We start from the raw sequence: 25481 nt of genomic DNA, 5'->3' as shown, positions 1-25481 counted from the left end.
TTAGAACACGGTGTAAAGGAGAAACCAGACTCACTGACCTAATTCAATGCCAGTCCTCTCTGGATGCGGGGACAGCTGCCGACTAGCAGGGACACGACCAGCCATCAGTGGACGATTGCTCAGTGCATCCCAGAGAGAGAATGACAGTCTGACTCCGGTCATCTGATGGCTTCTTCTTATTTTCCTACATAATCGTGCTGCTAGGTGTGCAGCTGTCTGCAGTGAGCCTGCCTTCGGTGCAGTCTTCCTCTGCTCTGGCTGGAAATCAGGGTGCCAGGCAAGCCTGCTTTCGCACTGGTTCCTCTCTGCGTGATGCTACGTAACTGGGATGGGTCACACTGACAACAAAGAAAGAAGCAGGAAGCCTCACTTTATCTTCTCTTGCGATGTTAGCGGAACGTAACTCTCCTTCGCAGGGATGCGCTCCTGCATGTGCCCCTGTGCGCGCGCGCGCCCTGTAATTTATCTACTCCGGGAGCCTAACAGATAGCATCACGGATGTGGTTTTTAATGATTTGGGGTGGGCGGGGGGGGGGAGAAAGGCAGCCTGTGGAGGCAGCAGCGCGTTTAGGTTTTTGCCAGTTTGAGATACTTCGGTTTGTGAAGCCGAGCCCGAAGGGACAACGCTTGGTAACGGAGAAAGAGATCGTAGATAAAGAAATAAAAGTGACAAGCGTAATGGAGGCTCTGGGAGACGACTGTCCGAGACCAGCTCGGGGATGGCAATTTCGCCAGGCTGAGGTTGAATAATTCATAGATCGAAATTACCCTGCTTTCACCTTTCCATTTAAACCGGCATGATCTGAATCTCTAATAAATTTTCCAAGATAAAGTAAAATGCCAGTTTGAGTCTGAAGAGCTTTTAAAACCAGATGCTGCCTCCCTGAATCTTGCGGTATCTTTCCCAATTATCCTGCGAGAACCGCACTTCATCACAAAGCACCATTACCAGGGAAAAGGACGGTGATTGCAGTAGTGACAATAGAATGCCACCAAACGATCTCTCGTTTCCCTAATTTGCTAAGACTGACTGTGTGGTTTTAGTGCCCATTGTCCATCACCGTGCCTGGCACAGGCGGATCTGTCTCGCTCCGGAACAAAAGTGAGGCGGTGTGTGAAATAAATACCTGAACTCTGAAAGCCTAGCAGAGCTCATTCTCCTAGGCTGCAGTGCCTCCTTCGTTTGGTGGGTGTTTTTGCACTTTTTGCATTTTTTGTTTGTTTGTTTGTTTTTGTTTTCCAATGCTTACAACCCCAAATGCCTGTTTGGGAGAAATGGTGAGCCTGTCGTGGATTTGGGGTTGATGCCTTGATATAGGAGAGCACGGGCTTGTTCATTTATGTCCCCTTTATTTTCATGTTTACAAGCATGTGTTTACTAGAAGGGAGGAAAGATTCTGTTCTGGGAGAGTAGTTTAAAAAATGCAGTCAAGACAAAGCCTGTGTCTTTGTTTCTCCTTTGAAACCCCTTTTCAGGTTAGAGATTCCTTCCGGACATTCTAATCCTGGTATGATTCAAAAGGAGCTCAGGAGACACCTGCAGTGATAACTGTGCAGCTTTTATTAAAAGCTTGTATTTCTGATGGAGTGATTAAAGGCAGCTTTGCTGGGACTTCGGTTGTGGGCATGTCTGCCAGCTCTCTAGTGCAGTCGAAACTGAAGACTTTTTCGGACAGCCTGCGTGGTCCCTTTCAGGGTAACTCTGCCTCCTCCCATCCCCCGCCAAAAAGTGGCTCACGAAGCCTCGCTGGAGAACGGACCCTGTGCCTTCATTTAGTTCCCAGTAGCATGAAGACAGTGTGCGGGTTCCTGCTAGTCAACTGACTCAAGTGTGATTTTCTAAGGCAGGGTTTCCGAGGGATGCCAGTTCTTGGGGAGGAAGGTAGGTCTGAAACATACCTGTCTAATATTGTGAATGTTTTGCTTGAGACCCTCAGCTCTGATGTGCTTAATCCATTATTGCGGCTTTTGCCCTTCCATACACCTCCAAATACCTTTGTCAGAAGGAGGTAAGTCATATTTCTAATCATTAGGATAACTGATTGTGTTCTTGTCTAGTTTCGGTGGGTGTATGTGTTTTATGCTGTATTGTTTCCACTTATTGTGACTCTCACCACCCTCAGCATAACTAACAACTTTTTTCTCTCTCTCTGTGTGTGTGTGTGTTTAAAGATTTCATTTATTTGACAGAGAGAGAGAGAGAGAGAGACAGTGAGAGAGGAAACACAAGCCAGGGGCGGGGAGTGGTAGAAGGAGAAGCAGGCTTCCTGCCAAGCAGAGAGCCCAATACGGGGCTCGATCCCAGGACCCTGGGATCATGTCTGAGCCAAAAGCAGAGGCTTAACGACTGAGCCACCCAGGCGCCCCTCTGTGGTTTTTTTTTCCTAAATATAAATGCAAAGATAGTATTTTAAGAAGTGATTTAAATATAATGTCTGTTCCCTTTATCTAAATACATTCAAGGTTCTAATGCTATTCAAAGGAAGGGGGTAACAGTCTTACTTACTAAATAATTTTTTTAAAAAATAGTAAGCAATTCACTGATGCTAATTATGTTACCATACTGTTTTCTTTAGATGGCTCACATTTCTGGTACTGAACCCATTATTCTTATCTTTTAAGAAAGAGGCTTGGCTGCTAGTGACAAAGGGCTTTTCACAAACCTATATTGTCTATGGGCCAGTGTTTCTTTTATTAACACATGGTCTTAACACTCTGCAAATGATTTTTCATTTCTGGTATTTTAAAGCTCTTCAACAGTCATAGTTTGAGCAGGACTTGAATGCGCTAGCTTATGTGTCTGATATTTAAGTGATATAAGTATACTAAAATTACCTTAGAATAACTGGAAATCAGACTTTAGTTACCTTTTTGGGGATTCAGAAACTAAATCTATTCACTTGATAAAGAGAGCCACTTTGAAGGTTGTAGTTTTAGGATGCAAATATTTATACTTTATATTCTTGGAAAATGAGGTTTTTTTTTTGTTTTTTTTTTTTTTTTTTTAGGATGCAGGTGCATGTGTTAACACTATCTTGTTTAGTGCTTGATGATACTGAAATGTTATTGTTTTGCCACAAGAAACAGGTAGAGTCAAAGAGAGCTGCTCACTGACTAATAACCTTCAATCCCAGTCTTTCCCTGAAATTACATTTTCTTTCAAACGTTACTGAAATAATTGAATGTAAATATACAGAATGTACAAAAAATAAGTTCATTCGATAACTTTTAATCTCCTATTGCCAACTTATTCACTACTTATGGATGTATCTTACTTAGAATGCTCTAGCTAAGCATAACACAGGCAAACGGCTACTACAAGAATAACTACAATTGCAGGTAACTTGAAAAATAAACTGTGGAGGTATATTATTAGGGGTTAATTTGGGTGAATCTCAGGCAATCACGGCTTAACATTATTTTGTAGTGTTCTAGCTTTTGATTTTTGTTGTTGTTGTTGTTTGGTTGCTTGTTTTCTGGTGGGCATGAGAAAGACGCTACAAAGTTAGCCCCTCCCTCCTTACTCCCTCGCCCAATCACTGCAGAGAATCAAACGCAGTTACGGAGGGGTGATTTAAAATTTAAACACCCACAAGCACTCCTGGAATCTGCCAAAATGCCTCATGCTTGGAGACAGAATGTGTATCATAGATACAGAAAACAGACCGATGGTTCCTGGAAGGGAAGGGGGCATGGGGGCCTGGGTAAAATGGGCGCAGGCAGTCCGGGACATGCTGACAGGACGGGAATTGGGTTTCTAGTGGTGATCACTTTGTAGTTCACACAGATGCCGGATTACAGTGTTGTACACCTGCAACTTACATGATGTTATGTACCAATTTTGCCTTAATTAAAAAATCCCAACTATATCCCACTAATAAAAAAATGTATAAATTTTATCACTTAGTAACGGGTCTTTTCTGGACACTACAGCATTTTAGATTTCAACTCATTTTTTTTTTTTAAAGATTTTATTTATTTATCAGAGAGAGAGAGGGGGAGAGAGTGAGCACAGGCAGACAGAATGGCAGGCAGAGGCAGAGGGAGAAGCAGGCTCCCTGCTGAGCAAGGAGCCCGATGTGGGACTCGATCCCAGGACGCTGGGATCATGACCTGAGCCGAAGGCAGCTGCTTAACCAACTGAGCCACCCAGGCGTCCCTCAACTCATTTTTATTGTCTGGCTTCGAGATAAATGAAACCAAAAAACTCTTCAGGGACCATATATATTAATCTCTACTTCGTATTTGTAGTGAATAGATGCATTTCACGTATAATCAAATAGAATATTCCTAGTTGATATGGGATTTCTCTAATTAATAAGTTCCGAGAACAATGACATACTGTATTTCCCCCGAAGTTTTGAGTGTGTAGTAATGAAATGTGCTTTTACCAAGTACCAGTATGCTATACACTAGGACTGCCCAAGAGAAGAACGCATGTGGGACAAAAGAGATAGGTATACCTAGGTACTCAGTGAGGCTTTCTTTTAAATGACACCATCAAGGGTGCCTGAGTGGCTCAGTGGGTTAAGCCTCTGCCTTCAGCTCAGGTCATGATCTCAGGGTCCTGGGATCAAGCCCTGCATTGGGCTCTCTGCTTGGCCCTGATTCTCAGCCTACTTGTGATCTCTCTGTCAAATAAATAAATAAAGTCTTAAAAAAAAAATGACACCATCAAAAACACAGTTGAAAATCTTCTGTGTACTATCTTTTTAGAGAGCCTATTCTCTCTAGAAAGAGAATCTCTCTAACATTTTATTATGAAAATCTGTAAGCATCCAGAAAAGCTGGGGAAAGTCCCAAGTTCAATTCCCACTTTGCATTTGTCAAGGTAAGAGAGCAGGATCTATTTTATTTCATGACACATTGGCTTGATGGATCTCCGTTTCACTGCCCTGAATTTCACATTTAATATTTAATACTGAATAGGTGACTTAGAAATTAAGAAACCAATTTGCATTGGAAGGAGAATCACTGTTTCATAAAATAAAACCTGGTGTGAGTATGACCACTTTCTCACTTGGTTTTCCAGCAAGCAAGAGCCTTAGGGAGCAAGGTCAGGGACTGTGCCTGGGACCCAGCAGGGAGTCAGACACAGTAAATGGCAGACGATGTCAGTCCAGCGAGACAAAAACGGAGGAGCTAACAGTCTAGTCTGCAGCCACAAAGTGAGGATTTGAGCTCTGGTTTTGTGGCTTATGATCCTGTGATCCCTGAGGAGTTTCAAACCTCTCTGTGTTTCTCAGTCTCCTCCCACACGACGTAGGGATAACAGTGCCCTCCCTCCTCATAGGGTAGGAATGAGGATTACCTTAGTTAACATCTGCAGAAACCCGTAGAAGAGCAGCGGGCGGGTGCAGGTGCTGGAGACGTATTTGCTGAGGGGCGCCTGGGCGGCTCAGCTGGTTGAGCGCCTGACTCCTGACCTCAGCTCAGGTCTTGACCGCAGGGTTGTGAGTTCAAGCCACACGCTGGGCTCCACAGTGGATGTGGAACCTATGGAAATGAAAAGAACAGAAGTATTTGTTGATTAACAGTAAAAATGAAAGATGAAGTAATAAAGTCTGAAGAGATGGTTGGCTTGTTTCCGATCATACGGTGACTTTAAGACCCACCATCGAACACAGGCATTCGGACATCAGGCCTGTTTCTGAAAGTTGTGCCTTGCCCAAGAGAGGATGTTGGCCAAAGTAAAGAAAAAAAAAAAAAAAAAGATTTGTGTCACTTACATTTCTAAAGGAGAGATTTAACAACTTAAAAAAAAATACTACAGTACAGTCACGCTGGTAAAAATTTATTTTTTGTCCTACCTCTTCTGTATTTTGTATTTTGCTTTCACGTTATTGTGCCCTTGGCAAATTAACTTCTTATTCCCAATCAATAAGTCAAGATGGCTCATTGCCTCACTTGGATTAACTACTCCAGAAAAAGGGCCAGTGCCACACACATACATACACACCCCATTGTACTGTGCCATGTCATTGGAAAAACAATATAAATAGATGAAAGGAATTGGAGGAATGTACAGAAACATAAAAGGGAAAATGGCCCTCAACTACAATCCCACTACTTTTGAGATAAGCCCTATTATTGCATGTGTGTGTGGAAATAAAGTCTAAAGATTGGACATAAGTTGCAGACTCTGCTCTATAACCTACTTTTAAAAAATGAGTAACATATCAAGAGTACTTTTCCAAATCACTGAAACAGTTTCTAAAAACAGAGCCCTGTGTATTATTCCAGAATACAATTCTTTCAGTGGGACCCTTAACCTTTTCCAGATTTTTCCTAGTATAGATGTAACTGGATGACATTGAAGTTTGAATGTGGTAGGATGCACTGAGCATAAACTAAGCTTGTTTTCGAGGCTGCGGGGTCATTACAAAGCAACGAGGTCTCCCCTTCTCTTCCAGAGGACCCATGCTGGGTTTCGAGTTGGCACCATCTGGCCTTTCCTTGGTCTCAGGAGCAAGTTAATAAGTCTTTGCTTGCAAAAGTATGTGTTCAGGCAGGAAAGTCAACTGAAGTCCAGTAACCCGGAGTCTTGGAGAGTGAAGGGTTGAAGGTTTTGAGCTCAGTCCAGAGGGAGAAGGGCCAGACTGGAAGCAGCAAGACAGGCTGTTCCAATATTGGTAATGAGGAGGGGTGGATTCCTCGGGAGGGAACGAATCCTCAGGACGCTGGTGGGGGGCATCATGGAAGTGCCAGAACTGTGGACGGGGGCCTTTGAGGAAACCTGGGGACTGTTCTACATTCCTGGGGCTGAGTTAGGTCCAGAGGGTTGGGAGGTCCATGCAAGCTTAGATCATAAACTCCCAAGTACCATCCCTTCTCCTAAATTCCTGCGCTACCTAAATCTTTGTCCCCCAACCCAAAGGACAACAGAAGAAACAAGAACTTGGAACAATGACTGACAGAGCATCCCACCAGTCCTGGCTGGTGGTGATAGACCAGATTTAATTTGTTTAATGATTCCTTGAAGGGAGATGACTGAAAAAAAATCTGAAGAGTTCGAAATTTTTTGTATATATTGTCTTATTTACAAGTTTCTGTATTTTTGAAATCCACTGATCCTTTTTATACCTCTCCTCCCCCCGCAAAAGACTGTGAAGGAAAGGAGGAAGAGCAAAATTAGCCAAGCTAATTGATCATTAAGTATAATCGACCTCCTTTAAGTGTAAATTTCCATTTGTAATTCACCCCCTCCCAGAAGATTTCGATTTACTGCATTACATTATTGATAAGCCCAGGAGATAAGCATTAAGTATTTAAGCAAACAACACACATTTCCAGAAGAGAAGGTGACATGTAATTTACTGGTTATGTATGCTGTCAGGAAACTATCTAAAAGACTGGAAACAGATCCTAGAATAAACAGAAGCAAATCTGAACCAGCCCCCAAACAACGCTTAAAATCTCGGTTTCTTCTCCGTGGTCTTAGGACAAATCCCAGCTCCTTGGCGGACACTCCAGTTGCATGACCTTGGGCAGGTTACTTGACTTCTCTGGGCATCACCTGCTTCTTCCCTAAGCAATAAGCAGCCAGGACAGGCCTCATGGAGGGTGCGGGAGGCTGGGAGAGTTAACACGTACGATGGACTAGAAAAGCGCCTTGCCTGTTCAAAGCACGCAGCTCACTAACCAAGAAGGACCTCCGTCCCGATGCCCCAGGGTCATGTCTCCCTCACCTTTGGCCCTAGCTTGCCTGAAATACTTGCCGTACTCTGACCCTCCCATGCTGTCATTTTTTTCTCACCTCTGTGAATGCTGCTTTTCCACCTGGAAGGACCACTACCCCCTTCTTTTCCCAGCAGGTGCTCTGATCATTCTTCCAGATTTAGCTCCTGGGTTACCCCTTCCCCTGCAGAACCCCTTCTGTGTCAGCCAGGCTCCCCTCTTATGTTAGGAGATTTAGCAAAGTATATTTTAACTGCCTGTCGCCCTGCTGTACCCCACCCTCCGCTGAGCCCCGTGCACACATGCCATATTTATTGTCATAGCTTCAGGGCCCAGCCCAGTGTGGCCCATCACCGACACTCAGTAGTCACTGGCTAGATGACTGCACTTGTCATAGGGTCACTGCAGGGAAAACGGGGCTGCTTTATACTTAAAGTGTTTTTGAAGAGTTCCACAGACGTCTTGTTTGATTTGCATGGAACAAACAAGCAGAGATAACCCCCGCCTTTACTGATGTGGAAACTGAAGCCCTGGGCACTGGAACGGGAGCCTGGTTGCTCTTTACCCCTCCTGGCAGCATGTTCTGGGCATTCCATGGCCCTGCCCCACTAAAGCTTTCTCTAGAAGACACAGTATATGCTTCTGACCAAGGGCTGAACTCTCCAAGGACAAGTTAGAAGAAAGTTGGGAAGGGTGGTGTAAGTCCTGGAGACAAAGGAGCTGGCTGGAGACGTGGAGTGGGCTGATGGAGGAAAGGAATGCAGAAGGCGCCCGTTTGGGGAGGTGCTTCGGGAAGGGGAAGCAATGGGCTGAGCGACAGGCCCTGCCTCTGGGTTGGAGAGGTGGAAGGGAGGGCCCTGTTACACTTCCACAGAGGGCGCTGGGCCCACAAAACCATGCGGGTCTTCTCTCCTCCCTGCCTTCCCCGTTAGGCCTCAGGACCCTTCAAACCTGCCTCTCTGAGTCCTGCCCAAGGCCACACGGAGGAGATTCTGGTTCACGAACCACGTAGAAATAGCCTCGTGCCTTCTGTGCTCCTCTGACACGCTGTGAACTTCCCACTCAAGCTGTGATCAAGACCCCACTAGTTCTCTGCCTCTGCTAAACCATCATACGGGGCTTGAGAAGATCTCTGGGGCAGGACAGGTCCGCCCTCGAACCACTGCATTTGTGTCCAAGAAGTTGGAAGGCTCTTCCTTTTCAGAATCTCCTTCCCCAGGCACCAGGACACCAGGGGCCGTGAGAGCATGTGATCATATGACCCTCCTCGGAGTCTCCTGATTAAATGATATTTTATTCGAAGTTGTGTAACGTTGAGCTGAAGTGTTGTGTCAGGCCGCACCTGGTGGTCAGCCCCTTCTGGGGGCAAGCCAGGAGGGTGACCATTCTTGACAGATGATTGCTCCAAAGTTTTCATGGCCCTGCCGAATGTCCCCTCACTTGTTTCTCACAACCCTGAAGTTGAAACATATAGAATTGGAAGCAACAGGAAGTTGTCCAGAAGGGGAGCAAGTAGATTAGAAACTCCTGATGGCAGATTCAGGGCTCTTTCCTCGCTCCTCTGAGGATACCCTAACCAGGACTCACATAACTCCCAATCTGAGCTGGCCGCCAGGAGGACTGGTTGGCATGCCTGACAGCAAAAGCCTTCTGAAATCAAATTTTGGAGATGAGCAGTTTGGAAAGAAGAGGAGTGGACTTTTATACCAGGGTCAACAGAGACAGACCCCCTTTTAATTCTCATGAGCATGAACCCTTTGAGCAGAAGAACTATAAATGTTCATGAGCTGTAGTCTCAAAGAGAAAGAGGTCGTACATTTCTGATGATGGCCCATCCTGACAAGGCCAGTCAAGAGCAGGAAGGCTATACTAGGTGAGCACAGTAGGTGCTCAGTAAAAATCTGCTGAGCAGATGAAATGAGGCTGAGGTAACATATGTCGCTCATCGCTTGGAGCCTGGTACGTGGGGGGAAATGAACTTTCAGCCGGCAAAACTTGTGGAAGCCTTGGGGGCCAGTGTTTCCTTAAACTAGTCCAGCAATGGAATCAAAATAAATGTGTATGAAAGAGATGATTTGTTGGATTATTGTGAAACCAATCCCAATTCTCGCTCTGGCCATTTAAAAGACAAGGGGAAGAATATGGCTTTTAGATGGTATTTAAACACATTAAAGAAAGAGGGACTTTACCCTAGTCTTCTTCATGCTTTCTGGCTGACAAGTACAGGCTAGCTGGAATCTTTGGTGGGTTTGTGAAGTTCAGGCCATTGGTACACCAAAATTGCGCCATGTCTGCAAATCTTGTGTAAGTTCACAATGGGGCATTGTCTTCTCTGCCCCAGGGTGTGAAGGATTGTCTGGAAAAGGTTTGTTTTTGCCATTAGGGAGCCTGGTGTAGCCAAGACTCCAGTGTAACGTGAAGCAGAAATAAACCATGGGCTCTCAACACATTTGCCAAGTGATTTACAAATGTGTTTACTTACAAAGTAAGCATAACACAATCATCTGATATAATATTATATCTGGGGAAGTTTTGTGAAGCTACTATAAAATTCAAGTAATTGCTTCACATCTACCTAATAGGATCTTAGACTAATTCTCAGTTTTATCTAAATGCATCTCAGTATACTCAATAAATCTTGATGTTTTGATCTTTTACTTAGACCTCATTTATCAAATTCTTTTTTTTTTCTTGGCATATCTGAAACTAGTTTTGATTAAGAGAAACAGCATTAGCCTTAGAGGCTGTAATAGCAAAGTGCTGTTGGAAATTTTCCAGTGAAGTAGATGGGGGTCGGGGGATTGACGAGGAGGGGTGGCCATCTTGTATTTTTTGGTATTTCACAGTGGCTTTGAGAGGTAGGAATGTGTAGCTTGGAAACAGTGAGTCAAATAATCATAGACCTCATGAAATCATTGGGTCCAGTTTCCAGGCTTTAGGCAACTGAATGTCTAAATCTTCTAGGACACATAATAGTGATTCCTCAATGTGAAGATCTCCAAGGATAGAGGGATTGCTGTCTGTCTCAGTAGACTTTTAACCAGAGAGTTAAAAACATTTTTCCTATGTCCAACTGAAACCTATTGCATTTCCTAAATGATAAATGGAAAATAATGCATCAGTCTTCTTGTGTCAGACAAATAGATCGGTAGGCCAAATACCCATTCCTAATCACTTTTTTACTTCTTGTCTCCATTATAAAAGCTGGGGAAGTTAACTACTCACTTTTCTAGCTTTCTTTGGAGGTAGAGGTGATGATGTGAAAATGCAGGCTAATGTTCAGGGGATGAGTATCTGTTGGGGGTGGTGATGGAGTAAGACTCTGGATAAGCTTTGTTTTCCCTCTCTTACATGCATATATGGGACCTGCAATTATACCTGCCATCTTGGGGCCATGAGGGAAAGGCCAGGAGAATCACATGGATAATTGCCCTAAATTTTTGAGCTATTGAACCGTTGCCAGCAACCACTAACCTTCAGATTTCTACTAGGATAAATCCAACCCTCTTTGAAAGACAAATCAAAGCCCTGAGGAGATACTAACTCACACCTGTCAGAATGGCTAAAAATTAGTAACTCAGGAAACAACAGTGTTGGCGATATGTGGAGAAAGGGGAACCCTCTTGCACTGTCCGTGGGAATGCAAGCTGGTGCGGCCACTCTGGAGAACAGTATGGAGGTTCCTCAAAAAGCTAAAAGTAGAATCACCCTATGAACCAACATAGTGTTTGGATTAAACATTACTAGGTGTTTGCCCAAAGGATACAAAAATACACACTCAAAGGTGTGTTTATCTGATACTTACAGCAGCATTATCAATAATAGCCAAACTATGGGAAAAGCCCAAATGCCCATCAACTGATGAACGGATAAAGAAGCGTGTGTGTGTGTGTGTGTGTGTGTGTGTGTGTGTGAGATGGAATATTATTCAGCCATCAAAAGAATGAAATCTTACCCTTTGCAATGACATGGATGGAGCTGTAAGTCCAAGAAAAACAAACACCATGTGATCTTACTCATATGTGGAATTTAGGAAACAAAACAGATGAACATACGGGAAGGGGAAAAAAAGAGAGAGGGAACCAAACCATAAGAGACTCAGTGACAGAGAAAAAGTGTGAAGGTTGATGGGGGGAGAGGGGTGGGAGACGGGATGACTGGGCGATGGACATTAAGGAGGGCACTTGTTATGATGAGCACTGGGTGTTATATGTCAGTGCAAAACCACTGAACTCTTCTTCTGAAACCAACATTGAATATATGTCAACCACCTAGAATTTAAATACTCAAATAAAAGAAAAAGAAAAAAATAGATAAATCCATCCTGGTTCCTTTAAGCCACTTTGATTGGGTTTTCTATTATTTTCAGTTGATCTCAGTCCTATCTGAAATGCTTCACCTAAAAAAGACTTCCTATGGCCCAACAGACACGGGTTCATCCCACTTCTCTGTTCTCGCATTGCTTCTGTGAGTGCTCTCCTTCCCCAGTCCAATCAGATGCAGGAAGGCACTGGTTCCTTGGTTGCTTTTCTCTGTTGATCCTGGGCCTACTTCCCTCTCTGCTCCTCATCCCTAAATCTGCATCTCTAAAGGCACATCCTTGTCCGTAGTCTTTCCTACAGACTGAGCCCTACATCATTTCCTAGCAAGACACTTACTGTTGCTGCTGTGTACCCTTTCCTCTGCAGTCTCAGCTGTGGTAACGCTGTCTCTGTAAATGTCTTCATACTTGTGAAACCAGTGGGGTGTGTGTGTGTGTGGTGGGAAGACCATAACACAGTTTCTCTTAGTTCAATACATTAGTTGGAAGACGAAGGTCACGGCACCTTCCCAGGTTAGCTTTTTCACAAGACAAATTTTCTAGCTACGGTCCAGTCCATCTGCTTCTCCAAGTCCCTCTGCTGGAAGCACAAAGCACGGGCAGGAGAAGCACACGGAGTGGGATGAACAACTCTGTGAGGGGGCCATGTGACGTAGACAATGCTAGCGCTACTTCTCCTAGCATGCCTGTAACCACAGAGCTTCTGTCAACAACAAGTAGCTTCTGTAAAGCAGTGCTTCTAACTCCAGAAGTTTCTTTATACTGACTGCTCTGTTCATGCATGATAGTTTTTATGAGACTCAATTTCTTTTATAAGTAAGACAAATTTCCGCAGTGCCTGAGTGGCTCAGTTGGTTGGGCATCTGCCTTGGGCTCAGGTCATGATCCCAGGGTCTGGGGATCGAGCCTCACGTTGGGCTCCTTGCTCGGCAGGGAGTCTGCTTCTCCCTCTGCCTCTACCTGCTTGTGCTCTGCCTCTCACTGTCAAATAAATAAAATCTTCAAAGGAAATAAAGACAATTTTTTTAACAAATAAAGCAAGAAAAATGATCCGTAGGAATCAAATAGTTACAAAATAAAATAAGATGATCATAGATGATATTTAAGGCTCCTTCTGGCTTCAAATTTATTATTATAATGAACTTTTAAGATGTTTGCTTGATAAAACACATCTCCCCCAAATGATCAAATGATATTTTAGGAAACTAAGCAAAATCCATTTCCTTCTCCTCCTGAAGAGGTCAGCGCCAAAGCCATTAGATGAAGCAGAGGAGAGGAGAAGTTAACAGTGGGAGAAATGAAGTGGACACGACAGCCCAGAATGGGAAATCAGAGCCCAGGGAGGTTGAGGACGGCATCCCCGTGAAGAAGTAGCCCAATGCGGGGTCCGGAGGTCCCCGTGACAGACACTGATCAAGTCAGTAAATATATTAAGAGTAACGGGAACCATGTATATTAATCTGCTTGGGCTGCCCTAATGAGTACGATACTCCAAGTGGCTTAACCAACAGAATGGTATTTTCTCACACTTCCAGATGCTGGAATTCTGAGGTCGGGAGCTCTGTGCAGTGCTCATACTCCTGCCTTTTTGCTTTGTCCTCACACGACAGATAGCTCTGCTGTCTCTTCCTTTTCTTGTAAGGCCACTAGATCAATCATGAAGGTATCACCATCATGACTCCATCTAAATCTAATTACTTCCCAAAGGCCCCATCTCCAAATACCATCACATTGGGTGTTAGGGCTTAAACATAGGAATTTGGTTGGTGGGGGTGTGGGGGCAGGGAAGGGACACAGTCCAGTCCCTAACACCATGTTTTTCACTACCAGAGAAGGGAGGTATGAATTACAAATACTAGCGAAAACTAGAATAAACCTGTCGGAGTGAAGGGCCCCAAACTGGTACAAACTTATAGTTTTCTGTCCATATTTTTAAAATTTTATTTTATTTTATTTTATTTTTTGAGAGAGCACAAACAGGGGGAAGGGCATGGGGAAAGGGAGAAGTAGACTCCCCACTGAGCAAGGAGCCTGACGCGGGACTCGATCCCAGAACCCGAGGATCATGACCTGAGCTGAGGGCAGACACTTCACAGACTGGGCAACCCAGGAGCCCCTCTGTTTTCTCGGGAGTGGCAGATACAGAAATATAGACACAAAATATGTGTGAACACGTGTATCTGCATATATTTTCCCCAGCTCTGTCCACTGACGGAAGCAGCACCGCCAGCAGAAGGAGTATCCTTAGGGTCCCGGTCTTGGCCTCTCGCCTAAATGGAACCGGAGCTCCTTGACAAAATGGCTAATTCTAGGGTAGGTGCAAGCGAAATACGGTAATTTTGTGCCAGAAACAAAGGACATGCTCAAGGAATGACAGGGTGATGTAGAAAAGCACAGAAGCTACCTTGAAGGGACTCCTACTGACCAAATGTAGGATAATTTGAACCTTAAGATGTTCATTTTAAAAGCAGACTTCACCCCTCCAATAAAATAGCAAACTAGGAACACTTGCATCTTACTAAATAAACATTTGATGACACATGGAATATTTGCACGGTTTCAAAAGACTACCTACGACAACCTGAATTCATCAGAAAGGGGAGAAAGGAGTAGCGTGGCAGGTGAAGACGCCTGGTGAAGTTTACCTTAATCAGCTGAGCTGAAAAGCACCTGTAAGGGGCAAAGTGAAATCCTGCCACCAAATGGGACACAGAGAGAACAGAGCACCACTTCTGGGCGAGCAACCCATACATCCAAATTGAGATGTGCTCTAGAACAGTCCTGCATGCTTCCAAAGTAGGTCAGGCTCACAGAAACCAAAGATCGAGGGACTGCTTCTGACAGAAGAAATGTGATTCTGGACTGGATCCTTGTGCTGTCGAGTTGAGATGTGAAAACAACTGGAGGGGCACCTGGCTGGCTTGGTCAGAAGAGTGTGCTACTCTTGATCTTAGGGTCATGAGTTCGAGCCCCATGCTGGGGGCAGAGAGAACCGAAAACCACAACTGGATTTTCTTATATAGACCCTCAAGATGAGAGGGGGTGCTGTGTCATTGTTAACTTCCTGATTGTGATGGTTGTGTTGTACATTCTCCTGTAGGAGAACGTCTATGATCTAGGAAAAAAGCCACACTAATGTATTTGGGGTGATGGGGCATCAGGGTGCACTTACCCTCAAATGGCACAGGAAAGGAGTCTTGTGCTGTAGCTGCAATTCTTCTGTAAATTTGTGATTTTGAAATTTAAAAAAATTAAGGTTTTTAGGAGTCTAAAATGAAACCCAATACATCTTAAAAGTCAGATGTAGGAGTTAATGAGTTTAAATGAGTTGAGGTCTCATTATCAAAAAGCTGCCAGCCGGAACCCCTAGAAGGTACCACACCCAGAGGGAATGCTAATGTAAATTATGGATGTGGGGTGATTACAGCTCGTCCACATCGGCTCATCAGCTGTGACCAATGCATCACCCTGGTGGGGGCTGTTAACACTGGAGGAGACCATGCATGTGTCGGGGGTAAGAAGGCTACAGGAAATCTCTGTGCTTTCTTCTCAATGTTGCAATGAGGCTAGCACTGCTCTAAAAAAGTCTAGGAGGCTGCCTGGGTGGCTCAGTCAGTTAAAGGTCCTGGGATCGAGCCCTACATCAGGGTCCCCGATTTGCCTGGAGTCTGCTTCTGCTTCTGCCTCTGCTCAAGCTCCAATAAATATATAAAATCTTTAAAAATGTCTTTAATTTATGGGGGAATTCTACCAAACATTTAAAGAAGAACTAATTCCTATTCTCCTGAAACTGTTCCAAAAAATAAAAATGGAAGGAAAACTTCCAAACTCATTTTATGAGGCCAGCATCACCTTGATCCCAAAACCAGACAAGGATCCCATCAAAAAAGAGAACTACAGGCCCATATCCTTGATGAACACAGATGCGAAAATTCTCACCAAAATACTAGCCAATAGGATTCAACAGTACATTAAAAGGATTATTCACCACGACCCAGTGGGAATTATTCCAGGGCTGCAAGGTTGGTTCAACATCCGCAAATCAGTCAATGTGACACAACACATCAATAAAAGAAAGAACAACAACCATATGATACTCTCAATAGATGCTGAAAAAGCATTTGACAAAGTACAGCATCCCTTCCTGATCAAAACTCTTCAAAGTGTAGGGATAGAGGGCACATACCTCAATATCATCAAAGCCATCTATGAAAAACCCACCGCAAATATCATTCTCAATGGAGAAAAACTGAAAGCTTTTCCGCTAAGGTCAGGAACACGGCAGGGATGTCCATTATCACCACTGCTATTCAACATCGTACTAGAGGTCCTAGCCTCAGCAATCAGACAACAAAAGGAAATTAAAGGCATCCAAATCAGCAAAGAAGAAGTCAAATTATCACTCTTCGCAGATGATATGATACTATATGTGGAAAACCCAAAAGACTCCACTCCAAAACTGCTAGAACTTGCACCGAAATTCAGTAAAGTGTCAGGATATAAAATCAATGCACAGAAATCAGTTGCATTTCTCTACACCAACAACAAGACGGAAGAAAGAGAAATTAAGGAGTCAATCCCTTTCATAATTGCACCCAAAACCATAACATACCTAGGAATAAACCTAACCAAAGAGGCAAAGATTCTATACTCAGAAAACTATAAAGTACTCATGACAGAAATTGAGGAAGACACAAAGAAATGGAAAAATGTTCCATGCTTCTGGATTGGAAGAACAAATATTGTGAAAATGTCTATGCTACCTAAAGCACTATACACATTTAATGCAATTCCTATCAAAGTATCATCCATATTTTTCAAAGAAATGGAACAAATAATCCTAAAATTTCTATGGAACCAGAAAAGACCTCGAATAGCCACAGGAATATTGAAAAAGAAAGCCAAAGTTGGTGGCATCACAATTCCAGACATCAAGTTCTATTACAAAGCTGTCATCATCAAGACAGTGTGGTACTGGCACAAAAACAGACACATAGATCAATAGAACAGAATAGAAAGCCCAGAAATAGACCCTCAACTCTATGGTCAACTAATCTTCGACAAAGCAGGAAAGAAAGTCCAATGGAAAAAAGACAGCCTCTTCAATAAATGGTGTTGGGAAAATTGGACAGCCACATGCAGAAAAATGAAATTGGACAATTTCCTTACACCACACACGAAAATAGACTCAAAATGGATGAAGGATCTCAATGTGCGAAAGGAATCCATCAAAATCCTTGAGGAGAACACAGGCAGCAACCTCTTCGACCTCAGCCGCAGCAACATCTTCCTAGGAACATTGCCAAAGGCAAGGGAAGCAAGGGCAAAAATGAACTATTGGGATTTTATCAAGATCAAATGCTTTTGCACAGCAAAGGAAACAGTTAACAAAACCAAAAGACAACTGACAGAATGGGAGAAGATATTTGCAAATGACATATCAGATAAAGGGCTAGTATCCAAAATCTATAAAGAACTTAGCAAACTGAACACCCAAAGAACAAATAATCCAATCAAGAAACGGGCAGAAGACATGAACAGACATTTCTGCAAAGAAGACATCCAGATGGCCAACAGACACATGAAAAAGTGCTCCATATCACTTGGCATCAGGGAAATACAAATCAAAACCACCATGAGATATCACCTCACACCAGTCAGAATGGCTAAAATCAACAAGTCAGGAAATGACAGATGCTGGTGAGGATGCGGAGAAAGGGGAACCCTCCTACACTGTTGGTGGGAATGCAAGCTGGTGCAACCACTCTGGAAAACAGCATGGAGGTTCCTCAAAATGTTGAAAATAGAACTACCCTACGACCCAGCAATTGCACTACTGGGTATTTACCCTAAAGATACAAATGTAGTGATCCGAAGGGGCACGTGTGCCCGAATGTTTATAGCAGCAATGTCCACAATAGCCAAACTATGGGAAGAACCTAGATGTCCATCAACAGATGAATGGATAAGGAAGATGTGGTATATATACACAATGGAATACTATGCAGCCATCAAAAGAAATGAAATCTTGCCATTTGCGACGATGTGGATGGAACTAGAGCGTATCATGCTTAGCGAAATAAGTCAATCGGAGAAAGACAACTATCATATGATCCCCCTGATATGAGGAAGTGGAGATGCAACATGGGGGGTGAAGGGGGTAGGAGAAGAATCAATGAAACAAGATGGGATTGGGAGGGAGACAAACCATAAGTGACTCTTAATCTCACAAAACAAACTGAGGGTTGCTGGGGGGAGGGGGGTTAGGCGAAGGCGGGGTGGGGTTATGGACATTGGGGAGGGTATGTGCTATGGTGAGTGCTGTGAAGTGTGTAAACCTGGCGATTCACAGACCTGTACCCCTGGGGATAAAAATATATGTTTATAAAAAATAAAAAATAAATTTAAAAAAAGCATAAATCTGCAAAAAAAAAATGTCTTTAGTTAAAAAAAAAAAAAAGTAGAAAGCAACTTATTTGTTGTAGAGTTTGCACCATATACACTCTACCTAGCCTACCTGACAGGCACTTACGAGACACCTGTTTAATGCAAAGCTAAAGGCTACAAGGATTTTTAAAAAATCCAGTCCAGTGTGCCCTCTGCCTGCAAGGAGCTTAAACCAGCTAATTACCAGCGCACGCCCCTGACCGCAATTCCGTCCTGTGTGAGTCTAGCAAATCAAACGTTTACTTAAACCTCCCCCCGAAACGACACACGTGTTAACAACTAACTGCAGAAAGGAGAGGAAACGGAGCTAAGAGCCCAGACGTAACAACACAAAGGAAAGCAGCGCAAAATCCTAGCAAATTGTGGATTCTTCGTGATGGACTCTCAAGGCAGGCGCTGGTCTACGTGGGGTGCAGCTCCTGTCAGCGCAGCACCCACCGCACACGTCCGTGTCTACACTTGATGAAATCTGTCCGGTGACTTTTTTCTCTCATCTTCGCTGTGGAATCGATGACACACGTGTTGAAATTAACCTTGCCGAATAAGGAACTATTTATTTTTCGAAGCAATGAATGCTTCTTACAAGTCCCGATGCCGGGTGGGTGATTATACCTCAAAGAGGAACACGCGCCTCTGGTTCCTCAGGCAGCGGCCTTTGAAGTGCGTGTCCACCGCTCGCTGCCTGCTTTGGTTTCCACTTGTAAACCCAAATCCAGATGCTGGCATCTCCCCAAACAAAAGTCTCCAAAACCCCCCAATTTAAATTTCTTCCTTCACCAAAAGGTCGTATTAGTAGCGCTAATGAGATTCTTGCTGATTTTAAAACAGTGTGCGCGGAAAAGGAAAACCTGAGGTTTTCAGTTTAAATATACAGGGAAGCACTATTTTGCATTTAGACCTGGGCTAGCTCTATGCCACTTTGTAGAGGTTGTACAGCCGGATCTTGGGGGATAAACCTTCATGTGATCGGCTCAACCAGGTCTTCCTTTCATTTTGGTAAAACTACACTCTTGTTTCTGTGTTTGTTATTTTTCTAAAAAGATTTATTGGAGAGAGCACGAGAGAGCAGCAGCAGGTACAGCAGCAGAGGGGGAGGGAGAAGCAGGCTCCCTGAGCAGAGAGCCCAATGCGGGGCTCAATCCCGGGACCCTGGGATCACAACCTGAGCCGAAGGCAGAGGCCTAGACCACCGAGCCACCCAGGAGTCCTTATTTTGTTACTTTGATCAGTGGTCATGGGTTCTTTAACTTCACCGTCTAACAGATATGCTGAGCAGCTTCCTGCCTTCCAGACTTCAAACTAGGCATTGAGATCCACGAATTCACAAACCGGTCACGGTTCCTGCCCCCCCCCCCAAAGCTTCACCTTGTCCTGTGAATAGCCTGATGCTGGACTGGAGGGTCACATGCAGAAATGGGGGAACTTGGGTGTTTATCCACAGGCAGGGGTGCGAGCAAAACGAAGGACTACCTGAAATGATGAAAACCGTCCTGGACCTCACTGAAGGACATGCCTGAACAACACTGACCTTGGCTGGGCTGCCACCACGTTTTCTAGAAAAATAGAGAATAGACAACTTCTTTGTTTTTGTTTGATCTACCTAGTCCCTGGAAATCTTGCTTGGTTTTCATACAGAATGAGGACTCCGTTAGCCAATTATCTGGTTTGCGTTTTCTAGAAGTTGGGATACATTTGCCTCCTGCCTTCCACATCCTTCCACCAGGTTGGTTTCTTTCTTTCTTTCTTTTCTAAATATTTTTTTATTTTTTAAAGATTTTATTTATTTATTTGAGACAGAGAGAGAGAGAGAGCACAAGCAGGGGGAGCACCAGACTCCCCGCTGAGCACAGAGCCTGACATGGGGTTCGGTCCCGTGTCCCCAAGATCATGACCTGAGCCAAAAGCAGATGCTTAACCAACTACACCACCCAGGTGCCCTTTTTTTTCCCCCCCTCTTAAAGATTTTTTTGAAACTAATCTCCACACCCAACATGGGTCTCAAGCACACAACCCTGAGATCAACAGTCACACGTTCCACTGAGTCAGCCAGGCACCCCACCCATCAGGTTTCCTTAACACTGACACCCATCAGATGCTAGATTCAGAAATCAGGTGAGATGGAGGTGAGCGACCTTTGGAGAAAAGGGAAGCTGATTACCTGCCCCATGGGGATTTTGGATTGATGGGAAGGTGTCTGACATAAAATGATCAGGAGGGAACACTCCAGGTAAGTGTTCTGGGAGGCAGTGAGGAAAGAATGTGGCCTTTGGCACCACACCGGCCACGTTTGTGTGATTGTGGGCAGGTTACTTAAATTCTGGGATTCTCTCATCTGTGGAATGTAGGTGGGACTTCACCTATCAGATGGTGCTCCTGTGAGATTTCAGATAAGATCATGTACGTAATGGGCCTGAGCACGCACAGACCTACCTTGAGATGAGCCCTGTGTGTCAGTCCTACCTCAGGTGTATGTGTTCTTTTTTCTTTTCTTAAGATTTTATTTATTTATTTGATAGAGAGAGATCACAAGTAGGCAGAGAGGCAGGCAGAGAGAGAGAGGTGGAAACAGGTTTCCCACTGAGCAGGGAGCCCAATGCAGGGCTTCATCCCAGGACCCTGAGATCATGACCTGAGCTGAAGGCAGAGGCTGAGCCATGCAGGCGCCCCAGGTGTATGTGTTCTAATCACGTCCAATCTCTTACACGGGACACACTCAATGACATCTAATCAGCTGTTGAGTTAGTCAGGCCAGACTGGGTTATACCGTGGTAACAAGCTGTCCCTAATTCTCAGGGCTTTTCGAAAACTCTCAAAAGGTTTTTTTGTTTGTTTGTTTGCTTTGTTTTCCTTAAGCAGAGGCCACTGCAAGCCTGTGTGACTCTGGAGGGAAACTACCCTCCTCCAGACGGCCTGGCAAGACCCTTCCTATGGAAATCGCTCCTGAGGTATGAGGACGGTGTGGCTCACGGCGGGTGACCAGACGCCTTGGCTCAGGTATGAAGCCACTGACACTCACTGTTCACTGGCAAAAACAAGACACGTGGCCATGCCCAAACTCAAGGAACTGTAAGAAATGCCATCCCCTGTGGTCCCCGAATGAGAACTGGAGATAGGCTGGTCCACAGTGAGCAGACAGGGCAGCGCAGGGGCACGGCGGGGCGGGCGCGGGTCTGTGTGCCTTCTCCAAGCAACCAGAAAAGCCTTTTGAATTCTAAACTTTGCAAAGCACTTATAAAACCCCCCCCCCCCCCCGCCATGACCATTCCAGTCATTTCTGAAAATGGTACTGTTTTAAAATAACAAGGCTGTTTTTATGTTGCTATTAGTGTGCTTTCTGTTCCCTGTTTTTCATCTTTTCTGCACTTTTGTGATGCAGAGAAGTGGCGATAGACAGTACCAAGTGCACAGTAAGAGCTTACAACTCGTCTGCTCGTGATGGCCATCGGGAAGAAACCACGCTTGCAAAGGCGATGAATTGATACGTTTCACGTCCAAAGTCACAAGGCAGGGAGGGAGGGAGTAGCGGGCTTCCACGCCTGCTGCCATCAGCCACGAGAGGACGTTTATTACTTCCTTGAGAAAAGCTGGCCCCAGAACAGTTATTCATGTTTGTTGGCAGTTTCCAAAGGTGATTACCGCTTTTAGCCTTGGACTATAGCCGTGCACAGAAGGTTAGGAACAATAATCGTGCAGAACAAGGTCGGGCACAACCAAAGAAAAGATCCTGACGGCAGGGGACCTCCGGTGTCCGCCCAAAGACAGAAAGCACGGAACTACAACCCAGCTTTCAAAACTCAGCCCCAATGTCACGTCCCCTGCAAAATCATTGCTAATCCCCGATCGGAATTCATCATTTCTAGAGCTTTTTTAAAATACTTTCTCGTGCTAGATGGTCAAATTCATGTTAATATCATTTCCAGAAATCATGGGATTTTTGATCTCCCTGAAGACACGGCTCTGGAATTATTCAGATCTTGCCTGATCGCCCCGACACCTAAACGGAGAGGCTCCTCAGATAGAAGCAGGACAAAAGAAGTCTTTGCTGAATTCAACAGACGCCCTGCATTCACTTGCTTTGCCCCTTGCTGTGTTTCAAAATTACCCACCAACATCTATATGCAAAGAAGCAAGATGGGGACAGTCTGTGTTTGTAGTCTCAGTCCAATACACACACCATGCCAAAGAGAGAATCGGATTCCATTTTGGAGCCGAGGTCTCAGGTCCAATTTAATTTGATCCCCAAATGACCAAGCTGATTAATTGTCAGCTCCAGCCTTTCTTCGAAGGAAACCTTAATCCCCCGTAATTTGCCATGAAATTAGTGGGAGTTGGCTCTTTGAGGCATGAATAGCGTGGGTCCTGTTCAAACCTCCCCGGGGCCGTATTTTCGGCGAGGTGGGGATGGGGCTGGCCGCCCAGAAGAGAAGCAGGTGTAATGCGGATTAGGTCACATGGTGGGAAGGGGGCTGCGGTGGGCAGGCAGCTGGTGAAATCCCAGGTGTGTGTGAGTTGGCAGGGGTACAAAGAGAGGAGGGCTGCGAACAGCTCAAAGTCCCTGGGCTGTGCAGCTGCCTGTTTGGCACTTGCTTCGGACCCACCTGTCGTGTTGAGGGGCACAACCCACTCCGAGGAGCGGGGAAACATGAAAGGTCTCCCGTAGCTACAGCACCCCGCCCGGCCCGGGAGGAAGGCAGGGAGCAAGGCTGCCGGGGAGCGGCCAGGCAAAGGCAGGATCTCCCTCGTGCTCCATAACCTCCAAATGCTTAAGTCAGGGCAGGTCTGGCTTTTTTTCCTCACCAGGCAGCCTTTGGGGGCACCTGGCAGGGCTTAGGTCGTGATCCCAGAGCCCTGGGATCGAGCCCCGCATCGGGGTCCCTGCTCAGCGGGAAGCCTGCTTCTCCTTCTCCCACTCCCCCACCTCTGTTCCCTCTCTCGCTGTCTCTCCATCAAATAAATAAATAAGCTCTTTAAAACAAAACAAAACAGTAGTCTTTGGAGGACCACGATAAAGCTCTGGACAGTCTTTCCATCCGGAGCCCATCCCCGAGTTCACCTGGAGAGTCCGTGAAAAACCCCCAGAGCTGGCAAGTAAGTCAACAGGCAGAGATACTCAGGGATCAAAACAGGCTCAAGGCCAAGAGGCAAAAATAAATGATGATCCTTTCTCCCGGGGCTGTGGGGAGCTCCTGTAAACAGGCTCATCCCAACAAGCCTTTCTTAATCTCTGTCCTGCTGCTAATCGCAGCGGTGGGTTTTGCAGGATGGGTTACCTTCTTGGGGAGGCTAGTGTTTCGGATTCTGTCACTGTGAAGGAGGGAACGCCTCTGGCTCTCCGAGGTCAGTGAAAAGGGCACCCTCTGTCAGGTGCCTGGGCTCGCGAGGAGTGATATCTCCTCTCCATCCCGAGCCAGCCTCCAGAACAGTTATGAAGCAGGTGCAGCCCATATGACTGACCTCCTGGGAGCCAGACTCTGCAGCGTCCGGGCCTAGCTGTGTGACATCTGGGGTCATGGAGACGGGAGCAGAAGATGTTGGTGAAAGACGTTTGTTTTCCCCATACCGGCTCCCCCCCATTCCGAATTTGCCCCTTCTTCCTACCTGGAACGCAGGACACCCTCCTCCCGCAGAGATGGGAGCCATAGATGGAAGGTGTCAGGGCAGGGAGAGAAAAGGAGCCTGTGGTCTCAGTGGCATGGCTGTACCACTGTACCAGCCCCAGCTGCCCACTCTGGCCTTCCTGCTACGAAGGATGGCCCTGTGGCTCCTGAACTCCAGTGGGCCTCTGAATCACCTGGCGGGCTCCTAAAAGCATGGGCTTCTGGGAACTTCCTCCAGAGCGTCTGATTCAGAAGGTCTGGGGTGAGGCCTGAAATAGGTTCCCAGCTAAAGCTGATTCCACTGGTTGGAGCCCAGGCTAGAGAACCACTAGAGGACTGAGCTGCCCTCTGTTGAAGCCTCTGGCTTCTTGTATTCGTAGCAGAATTCAGTCCCAGCTGATGCACTGACCTCTGACCCCTCAGTAGCCACAACAGCTCGCCTGATCCCTCCCCTCCAGAAAGGGGCTGAAAACTCACTAAACCACCAGGCATAGAAACCAATGAGGCTGGCAGTCAATCTGCACTCTGATCAAAGAGGAATCATCGATGCAAAGAAAAGGATCTCTGCTTTCAACTTGGAGGCTGCGTTGGAGCTGAATGGGGGAGATGTTTGAGAGCAGGAAAGCTTTCCTGGAACCCCTGAAATCACACCAGAGAGACCCTTCCCTTTTCGGACCCACAAGTGGGTTTTCACAGGCGTTCTTCCTTCGACAGGCCGTTATCCTCAGGCGGGAGAGTACATTACCTAGGGGGACTTGGGGCAAACTCTTTTCACTTCTCTGAACCTCCATGGTCTTATCTGTAAAGTCGGAATGATAATACTCCTCACACAGACTCATCGTCAGGCATTAGGTGACGTCAGGGAATCAGAGGCAGCCTAAGAAGGGTCGGAGGGAACCACAGAGTACCGCGCAGCCGTCCGAAGGAACAGGCCAGGCGAGTTCACAGTGACGCGAACGGTCCTAGAAACACAGTGCCTCGTGAAAAAAGACCTGGACAGCAACTATTTTATGAATCAAAGAAATAAAATACATTTATATATTTCATAAATGTATGTAATATAAATATATTTATAGATATTATATAAATATTTTATAAATATATAAACACCAAATAATACCCACTATGCCTCATAGAAAACACGGATCTATATCAAATACACTAGATTGGTTGTCTGTCTATTGTGGGGGATGGAATGGAGTCACTCAGGGCTATAAATGGGTTTTTTGAAAAAATAGAGGAGTACCTATCAGATGGACAAAAATCAAAGTGTCTGACAATAACCAGGTCTTTTTGAAAACATGGAGAACACAGAGCTCTCATTTGCTGATAGGAGGGTAGGTTGGTACAAGCCTATGGTCAGTCTCGCTATGCATTTCCCATTCAACCACAGAGTTGACTCCTGATTGTAATGAGTTACCTGGACGCTCAGATTAACT

At 45.2% G+C, this 25481-nt stretch overlaps 1 long non-coding RNA gene across 2 annotated transcripts; it reads left to right on the top strand.

Annotated features, from left to right (window-relative positions):
* The first annotated feature begins 546 nt into the window (after window positions 1-546).
* LOC132017136 (uncharacterized) lies at window positions 547-24983 on the top strand. Of its 2 annotated transcripts, XR_009404177.1 has the most exons (4): window positions 547-1186; window positions 1477-1882; window positions 21302-21439; window positions 22366-24983. It is a non-coding gene; the product is annotated as an uncharacterized LOC132017136 (long non-coding RNA). The 2 variants fall into 2 exon arrangements; XR_009404176.1 differs by having other exon boundaries at window positions 547-1882.
* Window positions 24984-25481: the final 498 nt, after the last annotated feature.

This window comes from Mustela nigripes, chromosome 5 (genome assembly GCF_022355385.1).
Source record: "Mustela nigripes isolate SB6536 chromosome 5, MUSNIG.SB6536, whole genome shotgun sequence".
Taxonomy (NCBI): Eukaryota; Metazoa; Chordata; class Mammalia; order Carnivora; family Mustelidae; genus Mustela; species Mustela nigripes.
This window is presented reverse-complemented; position numbering and strand designations above follow the sequence as displayed.